Raw genomic sequence first — 25,557 nt, forward strand, 5'->3', positions numbered from 1 at the left:
AAAGCTCATACCAAAATAAAAACTTAGTTGGTCTTTAAGGTGCTACTGAAGGAATTTTTTTATTTTACTTCGACCCAGACCAACACGGCTACCTACCTGTATCAAGAATGCTGTGATGGTGTTTCCTGCTTGGCAGGGGGTTGGACTGGATGGCCCTTGTGGTCTCTTCCAACTCTATGATTGGCTTCTTTTCATCTTCTTGGTAGGGACCGGTGTCCTAACAAGGAGACCCCATATCCCAACCCCAGTCCAGGGGGAGGCGCACGGGATTTTTCCTCCCCCAGGGAGCGTGGAGAGGGAGCGCTCAGAGAGCAAAGCGTGGGAAGACCCTGTAGGTCAGGAGAACCTGGAGCAACCGGCCGCTTTCTGGGATGTGGGTTTAGGAACCTGTTTGCAAGGGATCGGCTGCTCTTTTGTGTGTGTGTGTGTGTGTGTGATTCATTAGGCACAATGAACAGGTCTCCCACACACTTGCACACAGGAGGGTGAGAACAGCTGTGTCAGCGCTGAGTCAACATCAGAAAGGCTGCCATTTCTCTCCCCCCCCCATGTCCTGGAAACCACTGAGAGATTTGGGAGAGGAGGGCGAGAGTTAATTCGGTTCATATCCTTAATGCGTGCACCGCGAGGGAGGCACAAAACACACCCCTCGCAGTGACACACACACGGAGAGAGCCCACACTCCTTCCCCTCAAAACACAAGGCATCCACACACATCGATCTATAAATGCAAGTCAGGATAAAACACACACGCTCACACACATACACAACAGCGGCCCAGTTCTGCCCACACACAGCAATCCGGAAAACACAGCCCCACACATAGGGCAGTGCGACAGACACACCCACACGCAACAGTGCCTGGTGTGCGGCGAAGCAACGCCCCCACATGTGCCATTTTCGCAGCACGGTGGGCTGACGGCGTGACGGCAGGAGCCCACGACTTCCTTGAACCCGGCACCAGCAAAGCCAAACAACACGCGCGCTTCGCACGGTTGAAGAACGACACGGCCGGGGGCAGGCTGACGTGAGCAGATTCCCCTCACAACGGCCACGCTCCTACTAACCAACTCACTAGGGAAAATACACATTGCGAGCTGCGCCCAGGGGTGCGCAGGGCCCATGCGCGAGGGACCCACGCGGTGTGTTTGAGTTGTCCAACGGAGTGGGCGTGTGGTGTTCTGCCATGACTCCTCCTCTGCCGCCGCCACCACAGATAAGGGCCAATCGCACAAAGAGATCATTCAAAAGAAGCGCAGGCTTATTCTTCTGTTTCATGTGAGTTTTGTGCTTAGCATGGGCCGGGTCTGAGAGGTGGGTGGGGAGGGCAGACCACCGTACACCACTAAGCCTCCCCCCCCCCAAGCAGGGAGTTCAGCTAACTTGCACCCGAGGAAAGCCCCTCGGCATTTCAGGGGTTAACAGATCACAACAGGGCCGGGAATCCCCCCCCTTTTTCCCCTTGGGTGATGCAGTTGGGGAATCCCAGACAGAATCAGATTTCTCAAGATTCCGACCTGGCTTCCCAATAACCCACCTCTGCAGATTTGCATCTACCTGCCTCAAAAGACAGAGAGTAGGAAACACCCAGAAATCAAAGGGGGCCTTGCCCCATTGTTTTTTTTTGGGGGGGTTGTTATTGTGGGGGGGGGAGTGTGTGTGTGTGTGTGTGTGTGTGTGTGTGCATCAAATGCCCCTAAGGAACACACAGATACACACCAACAAAAAGGACACTACAACTAATCCAGAATGCGGCAGCTAGACTGGTGACTGGGAGTGGCCGCCGAGACCACATAACACCGGTCTTGAAAGACCTACATTGGCTCCCAGTACATTTCCGAGCACAATTCAAAGTGTTGGTGCTGACCTTTAAAGCCCTAAACGGCCTCAAAGGCCCAGTATACCTGAAGGAGCATCTCCACCCTCATCGTTCTGCCCAGACACTGAGGTCCAGCTCCGAGGGCCTTCTGGCGGTTCCCTCCCTGTGAGAAGCCAAGTTACAGGGAACCAGGCAGAGGGCCTTCTCGGTAGTGGCACCCGCCCTGTGGAACACCCTCCCAGCAGATGTCAAAGAGAAAAACAACTACCAGACCTTTAGAAGGCATCTCAAGGCAGCCCTGTTTAGGGAAGCTTTTAATGTTTGATGGATTTCTGTATTTTAATATTTTGTTGGAAGCCCACGGGCATTTTTCAGGCACCACTGAATAACTGCACCACATCTGTAAGGACTTGGCCATCTAGCGCAGGCATAGGCAAACTCCAGCCCTCCAGATGTTTTGGGACTACAATTCCCATCATCCCTGACCACTGGTCCTGTTAGCTAGGGATGATGGGAGTTGTAGTCCCAAACATCTGGAGGGCCGGAGTTTGGCTATTGCCTCATCTAGTGTGACTCTTTGGAACTCCCTGCTGATTGATATCAGGCTGCTGGCGGCTTCATTGTACTGTGCTCTTTTTGGAGCCAGCTGAAAACCTTCTTGTTTCAGTAATAGCGATAACGATAACGATAATGATAACAACAACATATTACTTATTGTATAAGTGGGTTATAAAATGAGTCCACATCTATTCTGGGCAAGCCCACCTAGATGCCCAGAAAGTTTGCAGGGGTTTGAATTTGCTCTAGTCTATTCTATTGCCGTTTTAACTTTCTGTACATTTTAAATTACGGCTGTAAACCTCTTAGCGATAATTTCTCCGTGTCATCTTCGTCATAAACCACCTTGAGGGCTTCCCTCCACGAGCAAGCAATATATAAGTTTTATGAAATAAATACAGTAAATAATAAAAACAACAACAACAACAACAACACAACAACCCTTCAGGGCTGAGGGCAGCGGTTTTGGGGAGGCTGTTTTAGATACACAAACATCCAGACGTACGGACATCTCTGAATTTGCACATATACAAACATATCTGAATTTGCACATATACAAACATTGCCCCATATCCTTATCGTTTCACGAAATGCGCAGAGCGAAGGACCCAGGCGGACAGGCGCTAAGAAGAGGGTAAGGGGGCATGGGTTTTTTTTTTAACAAAAGAGGCCTTGAAGCTTGGCGGGGCAGAAGGGGGATTGCACACAAACAAAACACGAGAATTTCAGCACAAACCGGGTCCTTGCACAAGATTACAACACTGGGGCAGAAGTGAGTCAACTCCTCCCGAAAGTCTCGCAACCCTCGCCGAGCGAGAGACAAAAACTTTAGAGTGACCCCCTTTGCGTTCCCCACCCCTACCCAGAAGAAGCGCAGGCACAAGTCGCCCCTGGCACAGTGGGGGCCAGCGCCACCAGAGCCACACACACCCTGTGGGAATCAATCTCCCCCCCCATACACACACACAACATACAATTTTGCTTGAGAATGCTGAACCAGCAATGCCCACGGCAAATAAACGCACACCTTGAGTTGGAAGGGACCCAAAGGGTCATGTAGCCCCCAAACACACACACACACACCCTCGATGTGCAGGAATCCCAGCTCAGGGAGGGCAAGGTGTTCGAGATTGAGCCGGCGAGTGTTGAGCGCGTGACATGTGCCAGGAGAAAAACCGGCACGGGAACTCTGGTGTTCCTCTCTCTCTCTCTGCTACTGGGAGAATCCTTCCCTTCCACTCACAAACACACACAAAGGAGGCAGACACACACAGAGAGACCCCGGCCTCACACACCCACACCCACGCCCACACCCACGGCCTGGGCTTACCTCGTGGCCCCAGAGAGGCATGGCGTGCTTCAAAGCGTTGCTGTCCCCCAGGGGTACACAAAGGAGCATTGACTGCCTCGCACACAGCCAAGGGAATTGTGTGTGTCTTAACTTCTGTGCTTCCTCCCCTCGCTTGCCGGCGTGTCCTGCCCTCCCCCCCCCTACACACACACACACGCCGTGTGGGGTTCGGGGCCCCTGCCAAGTCAGCAGAGCACATGCGGGGGGTGGATTCCGGCCACAAATGACTCAGCCCCCCCCCCGTTCCCTCCACCCCCGGGAAACTTGCCCTGGTTTAAAGGGCTGGGGTGACATCATCATCAACCCCCCCCCCCTAGCTCCCTCCTCCACTCAGCTCCCCACATCGTTGCCCCGCCTGGGAATCCCAGACGAGGAGGTGGCGGCCTCCTCCTCGCCCAGCCCCAGCCGGCCGGCCTTCCGTTCTGAGGAAATGCAAGCAAGAAATGCAAGCAAGAAAAGCCTAACAGGGAAAACACACACACACACACACACACTGAGAGAGAGCAAACCCCAACACAGTCACACCGGCCAGGAGCGCATAACAGACATGGGCGGCGCATGAAACTTTGCAAATGTGTAAGCGCAGAGACGTACACACACCGTGTCTCTAGCTATGTATTTCCCTGCAATGCGAGCGCACGCATGCATGCACGCAGAGCTCTCCTACATCTGAGGGCGGGCTGTTCGATCCCACGCGCCGGAGGACATGAGTGCGCAGAGACCGGAGAGGGGAAAGCAGAACAAGAAGCAAAGGAAGGGAAAGTTGTGGCGTCACAAAAAGGCAGCTCCCAGATCCCTGTGCGCACACCTCCACAGGCGGGCCCATGCGCCCTGCAACCGCACAACGGCTATAGAGACCGCTGTTTCCCCAAGGCCAGCGGCCTGCCACGGTGTGTGGGGAGAGAGGGCCCTGACTGCTGCCTCATCTTAGCTGCCCCATCCAGGCCCACAAGCCTCAGTGGGCTGACTCAGGCTAGAGGAGGCATGAGTGCGCAGCCAAGACACCTTTCCCCTCACGGTCCGCCACTCTCCTTCCTTCCTTCTGGTAGCCGACTGCCTCCAGAGCAACCAGGAGGCGGTTTTAAAAAGAGAAACAAGAAAGGCCACAGACAAGCGAGCAAACGGCAAGATCCCCACTAGTTCCTGCGTTGTGTCATCGGGAGGAAGGCGCAAGCTTCCCCATGCCGGGTTTCTGAGGCAGTTTCTGAGGGAATTCTGAGGTGGCGGAAAAGGAGGCTGGGCACGGCCACAGGAACTCACGAGTTTTGTGTTTGTATACATGAAGAAAGCCCTTGCCGGCCGCTCAGCACCACAGAAGGTTAACAGGCCTAGCGCACCATCAATCCCACAATGCTCTGAGGCACCTAGGACCCTAGCCCAGCACCACAAGGCCCATCGTAAGACAGGGCATGCGCCAGACAGAGGGGCACTCCCCCTCACACCCAGGGCAGCCATGTTGCGGCTGTACGAAAACATTTGCGCGTTTTTGGGTGGTGCTGCAGGAGCCACGCGAAAAACCAAACCCGCCCAGGACGGCCTCCATCTGTGACACAGGCGGGGGAAAGTGCGGATAAAGCAAACCGCTGCCTCGCATGAACTTATAAGGATAGTCATATCGCCACCAGGAGCCTTTGTTCCTTCTGTAAAATCCAGAAGCTGCTGAGGGAAAGATAATATGGGGAGGGTAGCAAAAAAAAAAAAAAAAAAAGGAGGCGGGTGGGGGGCAGGCTGTGTCCATGGGCCTGGCCCCCCAGAAGCAGCGCGGTGGCGAAGGCCGGCGTGGGGTTAAGCGTTCACTCCGGCAAGGAGCCTTTTAAGGTCACAGCTGTGGCTGGGCGTTTAGGGGAGGTGCATGCAATACTCTCTCTCTCTCTCTCTCTCTCTCTCTCTCTCTCTCTCTCTCTCTCTCTCTGCCTCCTTGTGGTTACTAGAGAGAGAACCTCCCTCCATGTTCCCCCTCCCTTGTGCTCTCTGTCTCCCCCCCCTCGCAACATGCCCAGCTGCTACCCCGGCAGCATGCCAAAGAGGCGCAAGGGGGGGGGCGGAATTGTGCCAAGGTCCAAGCCTGGTCTGTCAGGCCCCCCTCACAGGCTGGAAGGAAGGAAGGGCAAGAGGCAGAGCTAATCTGCTTTTGCATATGTGTGCCTGTGTGTCTTTGCAACACGCGGGCGCCCAGCTATTGTCCCCGGCTGTGGGAAAATAAAAATATAAGTGCAACATGCACAACTGTGCACAAAGGGGCTGGCCTTTCCATATTCCTAGAGAGATGCGACGTGCGCTCGTTTCACGGCCTCGCAACGGAAGAATGTGCATCAAGGGGGAGATTTCCTCCACAGCACTGTCTGACACAAACACACAAACACAAACACACACACACACACACAGAGCCATGTATCCTTCTCAATTGTCTGTATCAGAGGCGAGAAACCTCAGGCCTAAAGAGTCCGATGTGGCCCCTTCAGGCCCCCAGAACATCCCACACGCCACACCCCTCACCAGCCCAGCTTTGCACCCCAAAGATTTTTGCCCTGCTGAAATGTGTCCTTCAACCCTTGAGAAGGCCTCTTGCTTGTCCGGATGCGCAAGCATGCGCAGAAGGCAAAAGTCACATTTGTAGCCTGCCCACCTTTGCCTCTGGCCACGCCCTCTGTGGGCCCCCGAAAGGCTGCTCAGAAGGGAACGTGGCCCTCGCCTGGAAAAAGGTCCCCCCATTCTTGCTCCATTACAGTGGTACCTCGGTTTGCGATCCGTTCCGCAGCAATCCGTTCCGCAGCAATCCGTTCCGCAGAGCCGGTCGCCCCCCGAATCAGTCGCTCCCCGAAGGCATGCTTCTGCACGTGCGCGAAGCACTGATAAGAGAGCGCTTCTGCACACGCATGCGCTGTGCAGATCGCTTCTGCGCATCCGAGCACCGCGGAACCCGGATGTAAACACTTCCGGGTCCGCGGTGGCTGGAAACCGAAGCGGTCGCAAAGGGAGGCGGTCGCAAACCGAGGTTTGACTGCATCGCATAGTTTGCGCCAGAACCGCAAATCCCCTTCCCAAAACACAGAAAACCCTCAAGGTCGCACCCACCCCCTGCCCACCCCCAAACATAGCGCCCCCCCGCTGCCAATTGAAAAACAAAACAAAACACAGAAATCACAAAAATCGCTGAAAAGGGTCAAACTGGAAAGCCAAAAAAAATAATAATTAAAATTTCATTCATGGGAAAACCAGCCCACTCACCAAAGGAAGGGGAGGTCCCGTCGCTGCTTTCTCATCGGCTGACACCCCCCACATGCCGGGCCCATGCGAGACACGGCTGGTGTGGGGGGGAGGGTCAGACTACGCTCCAGCCATGGTGTGGGACCCAATCCTGCAGGAAAAGGAAGGAAGGGCGAGTTAGAGAGAACGGAGGAGGCTTTGATTGGAGAGTCAGAATTCCCCCCCACACACATACTGCTAATTTCCAGGGAATAAATCAAATCCCACAGGGTGACGCCACCTATTCACCTGAAATCCCACTCGCCCACTTGAAGAGAGCATCCAGCTCTACACACACACACACACACACACACACACACACACGTATTCTTTCATAGCTCTGCAGACATGCCACACTCCAGAAACAGCCGCAATTCACCTATGTGCCAAACGGCCTCTGCCCCAGAGGAAGCACAGCCCCCCCCTTCCAGTGCACTCCCACGGGGGGGGGATGTGCACACCTAACGCAACTTGCACCTCCTTGCGCTTTGAAGTAAACGCCTTCGCCATAATTGCCGGGACACCTTGGGGAGGCGCCAAGGGAAGGAAAGCTCTTTGCTGAACTCCAGGAAACTCCGAAGCGGATATGCTCTTTTTGCAAGAGGAAGCAGGAAAAGCCCGCCTAGCCTTTTGAGGATAAACCTGGGGGGTCTTCTGCCTGTGAGCAAGGGCCCTTTCTGCCCCTGAACCTCCCTGCACGCTTTCCCTACAGAACCTGCTCCCCTTGCAGGATTTGCACCCGGCTCACCTCGGCAGCTGGCCGCCCCAAGCGAAAGCTGCGAGGCCTGCTTGCCTTATCAGCTCCAAGGAGACAACAGCTGCAACTTATCAAAAGCCCAGAGGCTGAAGCCCGCTTGGTATTTCAGTTGCTCATTCCTCCCGGGGGGGGGGGGGGAGGCGTGTCAAGCCAGGGTGTCCCTAAAGGTGACATCGTCGGGGAACCCCAAAATCCAAACACACCTGCCCACTCCTTGTTGGAACCACTGAGCCAGAGCCTTGGGAGGAAGCGGGCTGTGCTCCAAAGCTCTTCCTGCAAAAAAACAACAACACCAAAAACCTGACCCAACTTATCCGGCGATATTCCCTCTAGGGCTCAGCCAAAAACAAAACCACAGCCCCGGTGAACCTGCCCTGCCTTCTGCCGAACCAGCTTAGTCACCAAAGTGTCAAAACTCTCTTTCAAAAAAGGGGGAAACCCAGAGAGGAGATTGAAGGGGAAAGTTGGAACAGGGCACCTGCGGGCGAGAGAGAGAGAGAGAGTGCGCTGGCATTCCGGTCTCACCCCTGTGACGCAAAGTTGCTTCACAGCTGAGAGCAAGCCTTCGGATGTCCTTTTAACATGCACCGGTGATTAATTGTGCTATTGGGGCGGTTCCACGCTTTCAATACTTCTTGCGCTTGCAAGAGTTTGGGGGCAGACACACTGCTTCGTTTCCAATCGGTGCATGCCCCATAGTTTCCTCCTGAGACCCGGTAACTCCCCACACCGCCAGTGTACCGCTACGGCGCAAGGGCACCCCTCGAGAAGTCAGTACCGCGGCTGCACTGCAGAAGAACCCGCAAAGCGCAACGAATGTGTGCATGTTCCAGTATGAATCCGACACGAATGCACACTTGTTGCATCAATGTCATGCTGCAGAACAGACACGCACACAGCAGCAGCAGCGAAGGCAGGCCCTCAGTTCATCTGTAAAATGGGAACAAGCCGGGCTGCAGAAGAACGGCGCATTAAAAAGGCATTAGTAGGGATGCTCTCGTAAATGACATAATGGCCGTTAACTGGGGAGAGTCTGCAGAAATGGTGCGTCGAGGGTGGCGTATCAGCCTTGGCAGAGATAAAGGCCCCAGTGTGTAGAGACAATGGACATTCAGAAGGGTCCACTCCAGCCAGCACAAGGGGGCCCTTCAAAGACGCCCACGAGGGCTGGGGGGGATCCCTTTCCGGAGGGTGGAGCAGCTGGAGACGGTGCCAAGGGCTCTTCGGCAACCCAGGCTGAGGATCGAGCCCACACCCAGTGCTTCCCCCTTCCCCCCCCCTCAAAACGCACCCACTATAGTAGCTTTTTAAATACAGCCTCCTCTGTTATTTCGCCTCCGTCAAATTGTAAGCTCCTTGATGGCAGGGACATTTCTCTCTCGCCAACATCCTATTTGCACCATCTGAGTAAATTCCAAAATTCAACTCTGGCTGGACCTTCTCACTCAGAATCCAAACCCGGAGGCTTTTTGTTCCCACGTCAGCCCTGGGGACATGCGGAGCAACAAAGCGGCGTACCTCTGACCGCATGCAGAGTTCACTGCTCTCTGCAGGCTGGGCTTTCGGCCTGGGTTCCACCAGATGCTACACCACACCTCTTCCAGGGAACCCAGAAACAGGACCCAGACCTCGTTCCAGGTGCTCACTATTGCTCATTTCTGTATACCCCACCTTTCCTCCAAGATGTTCAACGCGGTGTGCAGCGTTCTCTCGCTTCCACTTCAGCCCCGCCAACAACCCTGTGAGGTGGGTTAGGCTGAAAGACTGGCTGGGTGCAAGGTCGCCCAGCGAGCATCAAGTGAGGATTCGAACCCAGGTCCTGGCCCGACCCTGTTCATCTCTGTGCCACGCTGACTCCTAAACTAATAAAGAACGGGCATCCGTTGAGACATTGCAACCAAATACTCCAGGCACAAGCTTAAAACCACTTTATTTTTTACTCCAAACCGAACCGTCCACGGCAAACAGCCACTTTCTTCCACCTGTCTCTGGTTGTGTGTTCACAACCACGAAAGTGAGCTGTTGTACACGTGAAAGCATGCGCACAAAAAGTGGGAAATAAGTACGGCCACCAGTTCAGAATCAAGCAACCAGCGACATTTTTATTTTAATGGATGAAAACTCTTGCCCTGCATTCCTCTCCTCCCTGCGGTGGGACTTTTAAACTTGCTCACAGCACACCGTTCGTCCCCAACATGATCATTGGGGTTTCATGCGCTTCAATGCGTAACATTTCGCCATTTGTGCCATAGGCCCACCATCTCCCACTCCTGGAAACGCCCTTTCCCACAGAAAACCACGCCCGCTTTGGGGGTTGCGAGGCCTACAACTGAGGGGAGGCCCTGGGAGTCCTTCAATAAGAACTCCTGCACGCAAACATCCTTGGGAAACCCAGGGGTCCCAGATAATAATAAAAATGCTTCCAGGACAGACCTATTTTCATTCTGTGTCAGATGAATGACCGGGGGGGGGGGGGGGAGAGAGAGAGAGAAGCAGCAAAGAGGTTGGGGATTAGACCTTGTTGGGAAGCAGAGGGAGCGAAGCCGGCCCCACATGTGCTTCCATGGCACAGCAGCTGGTGTCCTGCCCTGATGATGCAAGGCTGCGCAACCTGCAGCGCCTGATGATGTAACACCGCCCTGGTGCGGCGCAGGCAGCTGGGCCCACTGGCGCAGGGGGACCCTTGCAGGTATTTTTGGCCCACAACGAGCACCCCCTGGGAAAGGGGAGGAGCCCGGCAACGGAGGACCGGACTTTGCTTTATTTTATTTTATCTCTTTTTAAAGCCGAGCGAAGTTTGGGTCTCTCGGAGTTTTGCAAGTGCAGCAGACAACACATTCTACACCAGCCCAAACTGGCCCAATGAGAGGATTATTTTTTTTTTTTTTTTGCCGAACCTCGGGACCTGACACGACAACTGTTCTCTGCTAGAGGGGACATAACATATATGTGCTGGATCGGGCTAGCGACCCACTTTTAGCCCAGCTTTCTGGCCTCAGGCAGAGGCCTACAGGAAGCATGCACTCCGCACTTGCGATTTCCCAGCACGCTGCCCCCGACAGAGGAGGGAAAGCGCAGAGGTTAGGGCGGGAGGAGCTGGCAAGGCGGGGCAGACAACGGCAGCCACGCGCCATCTTCTGCCTTCTCCATGCACACAGATGCTCCCTTCGGGCACCTCCGCCTCGAGGACCCCTATGCAGGGGTGGTTTTTCTCGTTTCTGTGCATTTCCCCCCCCCCCAGCCAAGGGCAGCCTCCGGGGTCCTTATCTCTTCTTCTCTGCACCCCGGAACAAGATCTGCACTAGCAGATATGAGAACAGTGGTACCTCTACTTACGAATAACTCTACTTACGAATGTTTCTACTTACGAGTGGAGCTCCGTCCGCCATCTTGGATGTGGTTTAGATAGGATTTTTTCTACTTACGAATTTTTAGATAGGGTTGCTTCAACTTACGAATTTTTTCTCCCAATGCATTCCTATGGGATTCGACTTAACAAATTTTCCCGACTTACAAATGTGCGTTCGGAACGCATTAAATTCGTAAGTAGAGGTACCACTGCATAGGCAATTCTCTTCCTGCTGGCTCATGTCAGCCGCCACAGTCGCTCACCAAAAAATAAAAATAAAAATACGAATACAAACCCAAACCTTTCATCCAAGCTACTGCGAGGGTATTCTCTCAACTAGGGTGACCTGCCTCTCTCAGCCTAACCCACTTCGCAGGGTTCTTGGGCGGGATTAACTGTAGGCCAGCCATTTATGCCACCTTGAGCTCCTCCTTAACGGGGGAAATTGTGGGGTATAAATGCAGCAAGTAAATATATATTGGAAGGTTTTTTGCGACAGGAAAACAGGACTCAAGGGTTGAAGTTCCCCCGCTCCCAATTCCGCAGCCCTAAAGCTTCACTGGGGCTGTGCCCCCATTGCTCTCTGCACATGGATGCACACAGGCACACTGGTGTGTTAGAGGAGCCCTCAGTAACCTGGGACCGTCCCCACCAGGTGTTTTGGACTACAACTCCCATCAGCCCCTGGGGCTGATGGGAGTTGTAGTCCAAAACATTAGCTGGCAATGCCTGTGATACAACAGGAGCAGGGTTGTAAACTATGGTTTGGCTAACATGCGCTGGAACTTTACACGCTCACACAGACCTTTGTTCTCTCCCCAAAGCAAGACAAAAAACAACAGCCAAGGTATTTCAACCTAAATCCCAGTTGGGGGGTTTAACGCAAGGCCGCAACTTCACTATGCATTCAAACCAGTTTCATGCCAGTCCAGGCTTCTCCCAAAGAATCCTGGGAATTCTTGTATTGGTTCAGAGCGATGAGAGTCGTTCAGGGACCCCTCTTCCGTTCCCAGAGTTTCAGTCCTCAGTCTAACAGTCCTGAGAAACACTGGGAACTGTAGCTCTGGGAAGGGGGAATAGCCATCTCCTGAAGACTCTCCCCACCCTTAGCAAACTACAATTCCCAGGAGTTGTTGAGGGGAGGGGAAGCCGTGGCTGTTTAAAGCTGTATTTTAAAAAAAACCCACGTTGGGCAAAAAGTTTCCTGCATTGCAGGGGGTTGGACTAGATGACCCTTGGGTACATTTCAACTCTACAATTCTGTAATCCTATGATATCGCTTTAAGCCTACTGGGCAAACGGGGGGGGGCGCTTCCACGGAAGGTTCCTCCAGGGGAATGTTGGGTTGGCTACCCAAAAACCATCCCCTCTGCTCTTCCTGGATTTCGACAGGGGCTTGTGGAATAAACCCAGAGAGAGGAGGCCCAAGTAGCACAATATAGGGGAGGGTGGTTATTGTGTTTTTTTGCAGAAGGGGGAGAGGAGCCCTCCAAGGCCCCCTGAGGAGTGTCCAGGACATGCCTCAGAGCCTGAAATACCATATCCTATACATCTCTGTGTAGGAGAGAGGACAGGATCCCACAAGTCCCTAGCCCCGAGTAACCAGCAACCAGGTGGAGCAAACACACTTTCCTTCCTCACAAGTAGCACCTTGTGTGAAATTTCCACGCCTTTCCCCTGCACAGAAGTGGCTTTCCAAACAGGAAAAGGGAAGGGAAACATAAGGAAACACCAGATGTATATAATATATTATCAGCACAAAAAAATAATAATAATAAAAAATCCAATGAATAAAGAAATTTGGGGTTTCAATTCTAAACAGCGACGGAAGAGACTTCAGCTAACTTTCTGCCTCCCAGAAAGAAGCACAATTGGGGGGGGGGTCAGTAGAAAGTGGGTGTGTGTTCAACTTTGTGACAACTCAATTCTCTGGAATCAGGACCCCCCCCCCCATATTAATTCCCCATCAGAGAAAACAAGCAGGGGGAAAAACAGCAGGCTGATATAATTTTTTTAAAATGAGGGGGGGAAGTTTAAACTGTTCTATGGGGGCCTATCTTTTTTGGAGTCCTAGTCTCTGGAGCTGAGGGAAGTCAGAGGGCTTTAAACATTTTTTTAAACGGGGATATCTGGCGATTCCTATCCAGTGAGGCTCTACTGAGTATTTTGGGGGAGTTTTTTGGCTAAGGTCAGGGGTGGGGGGTCCTCGTATGTGAAGCACTTTGAGGTTTTATGGGTGGGGGTTACAATCAAGCAGTATATAAATTTTATGAAATAAGTGTAGAAGGGGGGCATGGGCTGGGATTTGGGGGTGGGTTAAACAAAAGTCCCCACCCCAAATTGTCCTTTTTAAAACAAGGACCGAGGGAAGGGGGCAAATGCAGGGTGGGGGCTGTTCATTAAAAAAAAACCCAGGGACACAATTGTGGGGGCGGCACAGGGCTTGGCCCAGATCACAGGCACACTTCCAGGCCCCCAAAACTTTTTTCCGCCCTGATTATTTTCTCTTTCTCTCTCCCTGCAGGTTCGTTCTGGCTCCCAGGGACCTCCTTTGGCCGAAACCTCAAATATTCCACTCCCAAGGAACCCAGGAGTTCTGGCGCTTGTCTCTATAAACTCTCTCTCTCTCTCTCCCCTCCCACACACTTTGGTGTTCAGGAGGCACCCCAAAACCTTCACTCCAAAAATCTCATTTCTGCAAGGCCACATAAATCCCTTTTCCTGGAGCTGGGCACAGATAGAACCCAGGTGTCCTGGCTCCCAGCAGCCCTTGCTGCTTTGAGCCAACCCACAAGGAGAGACCATGTGACACGGGTTTCAGGGAAAGTGGGTGTGTGCGGCAGGCCAGGCGGTGGGGGTGCGGGGGAAGAGGTGGAGAGGTTCCCATTCATACCCAGGGAGGGCATCAGCTGCCCCCCCCCAGGACCCCCACCCCAAAAGCCCCTGCCCTCGGACGGTACATTCCAGCTGCTCAGATCTGGACAGACACGCACAAAAATGACCCCTGGGAACCGAAGTGTGGCCAGGGTGACCGGCCAACCCCAGGAGGGCTGCCACACCAGCCAGCTCCCACGAAAAACCAGGGGCCAGAGCCAAACATTCACAAGTCGGGGTTTTCTCAGCCGGAGAAGATCGCCCAACTCTGCGGCAGATCTTCCCTTTATCTCTCGCTCAAACACACCTACAGCACCTAAAACGAAAAGCATTTCTTCTAATAAGAACACACACACACACACACGCCCTATTCAACATAGTGAAGAGGCAGCAAACATCAAAAGATAGATATGACAGGGGGCAAAAAAAACCCAGCCAAGCGCTGTGTGGCCTCACCTGGGCTCCCTTTCTGTACTAGAAGGCCGCCGCCTGCTTGACTCGTTTGTCAGCCAGTAGGTGCCACCCTCATCACAGCGCACCTGTCCTGTTTCACCTGGGCACTCTTAAAGGGCCAGGCGCACACTTGCAGGTAAGCATTTGAACACGCTCCCCTTTCACATTATTCCTAGCACCCCGCAAACCACCACCAATGCATAGCTCTGGACAGCTATCTCCCTCCACCATGACCCCCAGCCCCAAAGTCCAGTTGCGAAGGCGCAATGGCAGCCGGAAGACACTCTGTACGCTCTCAGAGGCGCCCTTTCTCTCCGCTTTGCACCCTGCTCACTTCCTGGCAGGCAACCCTAAGCAAAGAGGCTTGCCGTGCTATCAGCTCCTCGGAGGAAACAGATGCAGCTGGTCTAAGCTGCTTGCTTAGCAGATATCCTCAATTCAACTTTCTGTCTCCCCACCCCTGTAAAAAAAGAAAGCCCCCCTCCCCGCGAACCAAGTCTTGTATGGACTTTGTTTCAAAACTCTTAACCTTGGAACACACTCATCCCCCCCCACCAAAAAAAACATTAAGAGAACGGCAAGGGGGCTGGAGTTTGCAAGTCATACCCCCCCATGAACTTCTATTGCAAACTGATTGCAGCCCCCATACACTCAACCAGAGTCAGTTACAGGATCCAACCTCCACACCACCACTTACTATTCTCAAAACTTTCTGCACTTGCTCTCCCCCCCCCCTTTCAAGAAAAAGGAATCCACCGAGGGTGTGTCGCCCCCCCGCCCCTCGTGAAACACCTCTTTGCTGCCTTTGGCACCCCCAAAATGCACATTCCGGTCAAACCCCCAAACAGGAGGTCGCCCCCATACGATTCGTGGCCTTTCCCACCCCACAGATCGCAACTCAATCCTGACTCTCCCCCCCCCCCCCGCAGTTCGGAAAACACTTGTCTCAAATCAGTTCCACTCGCAGCCCACTCTGAATATTTACAGGCGGAGACACAAACTCCCCCCCCCCCTTTTACCATAGCTGCCAAGTTTTCGCTTTTCTCGCGAGGAAGCCTATTCAGCATAAGGGAAAATCCCTGTAAAAAAGGGATAACTTGGCAGCTATGCCTTTTACACTTGCTTCGGAAACAAGCAAGCCACACAAGAGCCCAGCAATCTTGGGGCCTTGCCCCACGGAGGAGAGGGGAAAGTGCTGCTTTTAAAACTCGCACAGCCGGGGGGTCAGATCCTGCCCAGTCTGGAGGAACCAGGATCTGGGCGCAGCGAGACCGTGGGGTGGGGGTGGGGGAGAGTTTGTGCAAAGTTGCACGGTTAAAAGGCAGGCCACGCCAGCTGTGCTTGAGCTCCCCCCACCCACAACCAGCAAGCCTGCTGTTCCCACCAGCTCCAAGACCAGGGGTAATTCTCTCTGCTGCTCTGCCACAACTCCTCCAAGGACCGCGTCACCCCAAAAAGGGACGCCCTGGGACCATTAAGAAACCGGACGTCCTCACATCAGGGTCTGGCCCTCTGGCTCCCAACGGCGATTCGGCCCAAACCGTGAAGAGCAGGCGAGATCGGGCAACAGAACAGCCAAGCTGATCTCCACACTCCCCGGAAGAGGATTTTTGGGAGTCCCGGACTCCCCCAAAAAAGTGGGCAACCCCTCCAAAAAATACAAAGTCCTACTTCCATGCCGCAATGTGCGCAGGGCAACGGAGGCGCCCTGAGCTGCCGTCTGGGGGGGGGGGGTCCGTCATTCCACCAAGCCGCCCCCCACCACCCCCACCCCGTTTGATCCAGCTGCAGAAAGTGCCGGAGGGCCTTTCGGGGTGCTGTTGTACCTCCTCTACCACCACATCGCCTCGGGGGGGGCAGCAGGTTGTTGCAACGGGCTCCTTTCTGATCTACCGATCGGGCAGGGGCGGCACGGCCAGGCCACGGAAGCCGTGCTCAGGGTGAAGCCGCGACCCAGCGAAACTCCATCGCGATCCTGCCCCGGTGGCGGCGGCGGCGGCGGCGGCTGTGTAGACGTGCTGGGTCCGTCCTCCTCCGGCTCGGCCAGAAGGGTCTGGGCAACTCCAGTCCATTTGCGCCCTACTCCGCCAAGGGAGGCCGGCTCTGTAGGCTACCCATCCGGAGCTGGGCAAGTCCAGGGGCGCGCATGGGTCTCTGGTGCAGGGAGCTCTTCCCAAAAGTGTGCCGTCCGCCCGCCCGCCTGTCTGCCGAACCCGGGTCTGACGCCTGTTCCTTTAAAGGTGGCATGCAAGGTGAGCCTAGGAGGCGGCCAGGCCTGTGGCAGACTGGGCTCCCCCCCCCCAACCCTGCCCTCCTCCGCCAGTCTTCCCTTCCCTTCCTCCTCGCCTGTCTTCTCTCTTCCAGGCAAGATAACAAAGCCAGCATTAGCAGCCAGGAAAAGACCTTACACACAGCGCAGCTCCCCTCCAACGAGACACACACACACAGAGGCTGCAACACCGCCCCCCCAACACACACTCTCTCTCTCACACACACACACCAGCGCACACGTTTACGGCGAGATCCCCCAAAACTGGCAGAAGGAGGGGGGGGAAGAGAGAGGGTGGGGGAAACCAGACACAAGACAGCAAATGGGGGGTTTGGGGGTGCGGATCCAACGTTACCTGCAGGAAGGGGACTGTTAAGGTTGCGGGGGTGGGGAGGGAGGAGGGCTTTGTTCCTCGGGATCTCCCCTCGCCCGGCCAGAAGGAAGGATGGAAAAACCAAAAAATTAAAAATAAAACCCAAAAAAATTGAAGAAGGAAAAAAATGCACGATATTGGCGAATTTTCCACAAAAAAAAACCCACCACACGAAAAACCAGCACCCCACGGGGGAGAGGAAGGGCTGGAAAAAAATCGAAATTGGGGTGGTGGGAGGGGACGAGAAGGAAAAAAGAAAAGAAAAGAAAAAAATGGCCAATCTTGCTTCTTTGGGGAGCAGACTTTAGTGCCAACTGGGATCAATCCACAGGGTTTCGGGCGCTCAGAGCTCTCTGTACTAAAACTCCCGTGCACACTCGATGGCTTGGCTTTGCTTGCCTCGGCTCGCTCCAGCGCCCCCCCTCCCCTCCCTCGGTCTCTACTCAAACAAAGAAATGAGGGTTGTGTTCATTGCCCAACCCCCTCGCAGGCCCCCCCTCCCTTCCCCGAGCCCAGACATCCCTCCGCCTCCGCCTCCTCCTGCCGCCCCCCTCCCTTTCCGGCAAATAGGCCGCCTCACTTCCATGTTCCCAGCCTTGCTCACATGCTCCCATGCGCCGGAGAGGCCGCTGGTGGAAGCGCACCGAGAGCGCCAGGGAAGGAAGGAAGGAAGCGAGCGAGGAGAGGCGCAGGAGAGCCAAGAAGGCAGGGCGCCGGGGGTGGCTTTTCGCGAGCAGCAAATTGTTGTTGTTGTTATTATTATTATTATTATTAATTATTATTATTCCTGAAAGGGGTGGAGTGGTGGGGGGAAAGACGGTCAGCTGCGCGGAGCGGGATGCAGGGCGCAAATGGCCCGGGAAGGTGGAGAGAGAGAGTGCGTTATTAAGGAACCAGACGGGGATTTGGAGAGGAGCACAGCGCAGGAGGGCGCACGGGCGGCTGGGCGCACAGAGGAGGCCGCTGCAGGAGAGGAGCGGGCGGGCACGGAGGGGTGGTGATGGAGGATTTAGGCACGTAGGGAAATTGGCCGGGGTTTGCGCCTTTCCAAGCGGCTCTCCAACCGGCGCGCAAGGTGGACGGAACGGAGTGGCCGCAAACAGCAGCCACGCGCTCTGCGCCCGTCTGGGTTACCTGCGCATTGATGGTGCCGACGGGAGTGTCTGGCTGCACAATCCTCACGGCTGCAAGGTGAACTTCCAGGTGAGGTGGGGTGGGGGTCCGCTAGCTTTCAACCTCTCCCCTTTCTCTCGGAAATGCCCGTCCCGAAATCTGCCATTCAGCTTCCGACTTTCCAAACATCCCTTTTGAAAAGCACAACAGTTTCTCCGCCACCCCTTAATTTCATTTCACTTCATTTTGTTTATGTATCCAGATTCTGTCTTGCCTTCTGAACATTTTTGCCCTCCTCCTGGTCTTGCTCCAGACTTTGGACACAACAGGTATGTTTCACCATCAGGGCCAGGGCAAACTTCCCGACACTACCACCACCACCCACTCCCCGCACGTGGAACATAAATTCAGAATTTCAGGCGCTGGCAGCAGGATGGAGGCTTGCTACAATCTGTGACTTGCATAATCTGTTCTGCTTGCAGTATCTGGCAATCTGGCGCATACTCTGCTCTCTCCTCTTGCTGGCAACGTCAAGGGCACATGGAAGGAGTTTCCAGCATGGGGCGGGTTGTGGGGGGAGAAAAAGTAAGTGGGAGACCGCCCTGATCCGATGAGCTGCTCGTCTCCTCCCTGAGCTGCCGCCTCCAGAATCTGTGTTTCACAGGCCAGTTGGCTGGTAGGGACAGTATGCCTCTGGGCATGCACAAAAGGCACTTTCCTCACTGTCACCATAACCACGACCAAACATCTGCACAGGTTTGGACCCCACCCTCCCACGTCCCAGCACCTCTTTACCAAGCGACAGAGTTTAAGAGAGGCATCCCCAAACTTCGGCCCTCCAGATGTTTTGGACTACAATTCCCAACTTCCCTGACCACTGATCCTGTTAGCTAGGGATCATGGGAGTTGTAGGCCAAAACATCTGGAGGGCCGCAGTTTGGGGATGCCTGGTTTAAGACAAAGAAAGCGCCATGATTCACAGTGAGAACCTCAGAGCAACCTTATCATAGAATTGTAGGCTTGGAAGGGACACGAGGGTCATCTAGTCGGACCCGCTGAAATGCAGGAATCTTTTTGCTCAATATGGGACTCGAACTTACAACCCTGAGATTAAGTCTCTTTTAGAATCCCTCAGTTCTGTCCTGGAATGCAGAAACGGGTGGAAGAGAGCCCCGCACAACTTTTCCGTACCACCAAAAATCCAACAGAGCGCATTTCACCATCTTGAAAACACAGATGGGAGGCAGATGTCTACACTAACACACACACACACACACACACACACACACACACACACACACACACACACGGCAACCGCCTCTGAATCAGTGCAGGGGGAGGACGACGGTCCAGGTTGGAAGACCATGTGCAAGAGGGACACTGAGGACCCAGACACCCTCTGGCTGCAGGAAACACCAATGGCCCGATCCAGCAGGCTTTCCTCGCGTTCTTAAGTTCCCCCCCACTCCGCAGCAAGCAGGCTCGACAGCTGGGAAGCAAGATCCCCGGGTCCCAACCTTGGAGGCTGGTGGGCAGAGGGAGAGTAGTGGGGACTAGTGGGTGGGGACAAGTCTTTGTGGGAGACTCGGGGAAGGGAGTCTTGTTGGGAGGGTGCCGAGTGTGTCCCTTGTGTGAGAAGGCCCGTCTTCCCCCCCAAGCAAAACTGGACGGAGATGAGCACACAGCCTCTGGCCCACCCGCCCCCTTTGCAATCGAGGAAAGCAGGTCCCAGGGGGGGACCCAGAGAATATTTATAGCTCCGGCGTGAATGGAGAGCAGAGCAAGTGGGGGGGGCCTCCTGCGTTACCCAGCAACTGCCGGAGGGCACGTGTGGAGGCAGCGTAATCTCCAGCGACCTTTCACCCCAACCTCTGACCTTGCGGCACAAGGGAGAGAAACAGCTGCACCAAAGGCTTCTGGGTGGAGCGAAAACGCCACTGATTTCGCTCTGTTGCCTTCCTGCACCCCCAGTCTACACACACACACACACCAGACAGGACACCCCTACTCAAATTTCTGCAGTGCTCCCCCTGCCCGGCAGAAATCCAGACCGCCGCCGCGCATCCTTCCCAGGGCTCCGAAAACGCCCCAAACCCCCGTTTTGCAAAACCGCACAGCTGCTTCTATTTCCCCACCAGAGAGAGAGCTGCATTTCTCGCTTCTCTGGAGGGCTAGAATGGGGGCTTGCTTTTTAACGCTTCGCATTGCTGCCGTTCCCCTGCACCTCGCTTTTGGCCATTTCCCCACCCTAGGGACACTGAAAAGAAGGGGGCAAAGGTGGATTCCCCGCCCCCCACCCCAGCTCTTTCAGTCCACGTTTGCAATATGGCTCACAAATTCAACCCACTCCAGAAGTGACCTCAGGCCAGGGGGGCGGGAGCAGAGGATTGACAGAGGTCACTGTGGCGTGGGGGGGGGGCTGGCTCCAGATTTGCAAACTATCCTGGCTACACACACACACACCAAATGAATGTGCTTTTTCAAGACCATGCAAGGAGGCAAGGGGGGGGGGCGGGAGGTTAGGAAAGGTGTTGAGAAACTGGGAAATAAAAAACTGGAGCAGTGGAACCTTGACCCACATACCCAGATTTCCTCTCTTTGCAGCGGATGTTTCTTTTTATCTCTCTCTCTCTGTCCCTCCCACCCCCTCCCCACAGCATGATCCACAAAGCTGCCACAACCACCCCCTCATCTCTTCCCCCCCCCCCCACCGATTGAGAACAGAGAGAGACAGTTCGGCTGAGGACAAGTTAAGAGCAGCAGACGTTATATAAGCTTACTTGTAAAGGCAAGGTGGGGAGAAAGAGTGGGGGGGGAGAGAGGAAAGGTGTTTAGCTCTCTCCCAGCAAGGGCTGCACGGGGTGACTCACGCCCTCCTGGGGCCCTGGTCTCCCTCCCTCCCAGAGGACCCAGGCATCCGGGGACCCGACACCCTCCCTGGCTATCCGGCAACAAGCTGCTTAGCGGAGACCGTAGCAGGAATCCTGAGCCATCAGGCCCGCCCACCAACTCGAATTATATTTTTTCCATTCCTGCACCTCTCCAGCCAAAGCCCCCTTCCCCCTGTCATTCCCAGGAAGGGGGGGGGCGGAATTGATGCCAAGCACTCCCTCCCCGGGCTTGAAGGCAGAGAGAAGAGAGGAAGCCCCCCCCAAAAAAAATACGTGCAGCAGAGCAGAAGTGTGCAAGGCTGTCAAATGAAGCGGGGGGGGGGGCTCCACCCCTCCACAGCTGTGCCACTGTGGGCTGATCCCCCTGGCAGCCTGTCATGTTGGCAATGGGCAGCCAATCAGGGCAGAGGGGGGGGACCAAACCCAGGCAGCCAATGGGAGCACTTCCAGGAGCAGAACAGGTTCAAAACTGGGTTTTCCCTGCCCGCCCCTCAGACTCCCCGCCCCTCAAATTGTCTCTCTAAAAGAAAATTGCTAAAAAATAATAATATTCACAGCTTCTGCAGAGGCATTGCTGGGAATCTTTTGGCAACAGCAGAGATGGTTTCAAGAGGTCTCCCTGTAATGGGCTCAGTACTCCAGGTCTGTGAAATGGGAGCAAGAAAAGGGGGGGAGAGAAGATACCGCCACCCCACCCCACTCCTGCCTTGGATCACAGGGAAACCGTAGAGCTAGGCAAAGAAGAATTGCACTTGCTGTATTCGGGGAGATTGACAGGGGGCTGCTGGCTCCAAGGGGTCAGAGGTCTTGGGGTGGGGGGGACAGGACCGGCGAGGGACCCCTGCCCTGAAAAAAAGGGTGGGTTGTTAAGCATTGGTGCACAGCCCAGTGAGCCAAGCCCACCTTTGCTTATAGAACGCACTATGAGGCTTGGCGTGACTCCCAGAATCCTTTGCTCTTGCTTATGTTTCTGTGGGGCACTTACACCTGCATTTTCATTCCCCGTCCCAGTTTTCCAGAAAACTCACAACCGGGCCAGGAAACCCTGCCTGGGTTTTTTTTTTTCCAGCCCCCAGAGTTTCGCCTCTGGTAGCAATTAGCCTGAGCTTTGGAAAGGAGGCGATGGAAAGGGAATATTTAGGCCCCTTTCATTTCAGCATTTCAGGCTCCTGCCAAGCTGGGCGATAGACCTGGAAAACACAGGCCAGGCTCGGATCCGAAAGCTCGCCTCAGTTTTCTCCACCTGTGAAATGGGAATACTTGTGCCATGCCACAGAAGGTAGGGCTGAAAGCTCCCGTTGCTGGTGCTTCGTAGAACAGAAATTCAGGGTTGCACCTCTTGCTAGTCCAACTCAGAGTAGGCCTATTGGAGTGAAGGGAGCAAAGTCCTGCGCGTTGATTCCAAAGGGCCAACTAGCACGGGACACAGGCTTCAGCCCTGCCCCACAAACCTGCCCCCCCCCAACCACAAAGGGGCCCAGAGGAAGTCAAAGGATAACTCGCCTGCCCTATAAATATACCAGCTGCATTTTTAGGGTGGGCATGTGGTGAGGGGGTGGGAGGAGGAAGCATGCCCCCAAACCTCCCCTTCTTGGGGGGGGGGGCAGAGCCGAAGTTCAAAAAGCGTGGCAAACAATGTTTCCTGTCCTTGCCGCTTCACATAGCTATCAGATGTCAAACACACGAACCAACCCATCGAACATACACCGCCCAAAACTTTTGTCTATAGATGATAGATAGATGATAGATAGATAGATAGATAGATAGATAGATAGATAGATAGATAGATAGATAGATAGATAGATAGATAGATAGATGAGGAGAGGCAACACAGCACTCAAGGCAACTGTTGCTCTAAGGGGCTACCCTGCGGCAGTAGAATACCCAAACAAAAGCAGGCTCTCGCCAGGTAAGAGGGCGAGTCCTTGCCAACAGGAACCTGGGAGGAAAAGCAAGCAGTGAGCCCCTCTGAACGGAGGAGGAGGAGGAGGAGGAGGAGGAGGAGGAGGAGGAGGAGGAGGAGGAAGAAGAAGAAGAAGAAGAAGAAGAAGAAGAAGAAGAAGAAGAAGAAGAAGAAGAAGAAGAAGAAGAAGAAGAAGAGAGATGTTTTCTATGCACTCTCCAAAATTGCAAGCAGGGGGGAAATAATGATTTTGTTTTGTTTGCTTTTGAAGGGCCTCGACATCAGCAAAATGTGTGGGTTGTGTGCCTTGCTCAGGTGGAAGAAATAGCTCTGCAGAGCATATATATCTTTCCTGGAAAGGAATTAGCAGCCTGCTTGTTGTCGTTTTAATCGCCGTCCTTTTGCCGAAAACCTATTGGGTGTCCAGGGAAGGAGTCTTCGCCCGATGTAGGCATGGCACTCGAACCCAGACCCTGCACTGCATTGCTTCAGAAGGAAATCACTACAAGGCACCCAACTCTGGGGGAATTGGGACAGCTCCGTCGGTAGAACCCAAGACTCTTGATCTCAGGGCCGTGGGTTCAAGCCCCACATTGGGCGAAACGTTCCTGGGGTCGCAGGGGGTTGGACTAGATGACCCTGGAGGCCCCGTCCGACGCTGCGGTTCTATAAAATGGCACACAGATGCACACTCGGAAGAAACGGCTGATGATTCAGTAGACCAACCCCTTGCCCGCAAAGGGATTTGAGGTGGGGAGGAGAGGGAGCAGGTTGCCTTGATGCTGAGGAAACAGATGGGCCACCTGAAATGAAAGACGTTCCTCAGAGGAGAGGAACCACCTGCAGGTGTGCCGGCGTGAAACACAACCGCACGCCCCTCTTTGGGCTCCCCTCGCTCCCAAATGCATCTCCGTCGCCCCTGCCATCACAAGGGAGGCAGCTACTCTGGGTTAATTAACCCAGAGTACAAAAGGTTCAGCCTTTCTGATGTGGAAGGGACCCCTGAAAGTCATCCAGCCCAACCCCAGGAATCACAGCTCAAGGATCCCCAACAGATGGCCGTCCAACCTCTGCTTAGGAACCCGAAAGGAAAGAGAGTCCGCCATCTTTCGACCGCGTCCGTCCTGCGTTGCTCTTACTCTCAGAGAGTTGTTCCCAATGTTGGAATCTCCTTTCGTGTGACTTGAAGCCGCTGTTTTGAGTCCTACCCTCCGGAGCAGGAGGAAACACGCTTGCTCCATCTTCCTTTGGATAAGGGCTCGGCAAACTTTTTCATCAGGGGGCCGGTCCCCTGTCCCTCAGAACTTGGGGGCGGACGGCGGACTATATTTTGAAAAATATAAATTGTACAGTGGTACCTCAGTTTGCGCACGAGGTGTTCACTCGCCGAGGCATTCGCTCGCCAAAGGCACGCTTTTGTGCGTGCGTGAAGCGCCGATAGAGCGCTTCTGTGCATGCACGCGCTGCGCAGATCGCTTCTGCACATGCGTGAGCTGTGCAGATCGCGTCTGCGCACCCGACGCCGCGGAAACCTGATGTAAACACTTCCAGGTCTGTGGCGTTCATCAACGGAGGCTTTTGTAAACCGAGGTACTCGTAAACCGAGGTTCCACTGTAAACCAAACAGGTTGAAACCCAAGGCAAACTTTCGCTAATGGGGCCTCCCCCCAAAAAATAAAAATGGGCTGCAATCCAAAAAAAGGGACACACACTTCAGGGTTTGACGTGGTTGTAATCCAAAGCGGTTGCAAACCAAGGTACCACTGTAGGTAAACCTTGTGTCGAAGGTCAGGAATAAAGAGGATAGCTCAGTCAGTAGAGCACAAGATCATGGGTTCGAGCCCCACGTTGGGAAAAATATTCCCACGTTGCAGTGGGTTGGGCTAGATGACCTTTGGGGGTCCCTTCCAACTCTACCATTTGATGGCTTTATGAAAAGCCATGCAAGGGGACACACACACACACACCACACACACACACGTTGACTGTGAAACCCTGCAGCCTTTCAGTTATTTGGACTTTTTGTTCCTTGTTTTTATTATGCATTTTGTGTTTTTATCTTGTGCTTTAAAGCTGCCAACCGCCCCGAGCTCGACAAACGAAGGGGGGCGTATCATTTCATCAATAATGATGGCGTCCCTGGGAAGCGCTAGGGAGAGACTTCCCCAAGCCGCTACTGCCAGCCAGTGCAGGCAACCTAGGCCCGGTGGGGCCCCAATGAACTGACACGGCAGGAGGCTGCTTCCCATGTTCCCATGCACGGGAACCGCAGGCCCGGCGTGCAAAGAGTTAACACGGACCATGCGCTCGGCGCATGTTTGCCATGCGCGCACATCGCAGCTCCCCTCCCCCTCCTCGGCCATGCGGGCTAGCGTGTGCAGGCGTGTTCCATGCATGAGGGAGCATGTCCGGGCGTGCCCTGTGGGATGTGTGTGCGCGCATGTGCAATCTCCCGGCAGCTGTTCCAGGCCTGCCCTCCCCATCGCCCCGGCAACCAGGCCCCGCTGCAGAGCTCCCATTGGCCCCCGCGCCCGGTGATGTCAGCATCCCTGGAAAGTTAATAGGGCGGCTGGAGATGAGGGCAAACATTCCTGCCACTGT

General features: G+C 54.4%; 1 protein-coding gene across 8 annotated transcripts in view; it reads right to left on the reverse strand.

Annotated features, from left to right (window-relative positions):
- Positions 1–25,557, reverse strand: part of KDM6B (lysine demethylase 6B) — a 97,172-nt gene that overhangs the window by 60,958 nt on the left and 10,657 nt on the right. For 2 of the 8 annotated variants that reach the window (XR_015946702.1, XM_060281901.2), the window contains exon 2: positions 6,957–7,086. The gene's annotated coding sequence lies outside the window, so the exon portion shown is untranslated. Of the gene's footprint in view, positions 1–6,956; positions 7,087–7,934; positions 7,962–14,410; positions 14,453–16,233; positions 16,841–17,031; positions 17,534–18,183; positions 18,385–25,557 lie in introns of those variants that run through there. The other 6 variants (XR_015946707.1, XR_015946704.1, XR_015946703.1 and 3 more) reach the window with 6 other exon arrangements.

The sequence above is a fragment of the Zootoca vivipara genome, chromosome 12, assembly GCF_965207765.1.
Source record: "Zootoca vivipara chromosome 12, rZooViv2.hap1.1, whole genome shotgun sequence".
Taxonomy (NCBI): domain Eukaryota; kingdom Metazoa; phylum Chordata; class Lepidosauria; order Squamata; family Lacertidae; genus Zootoca; species Zootoca vivipara.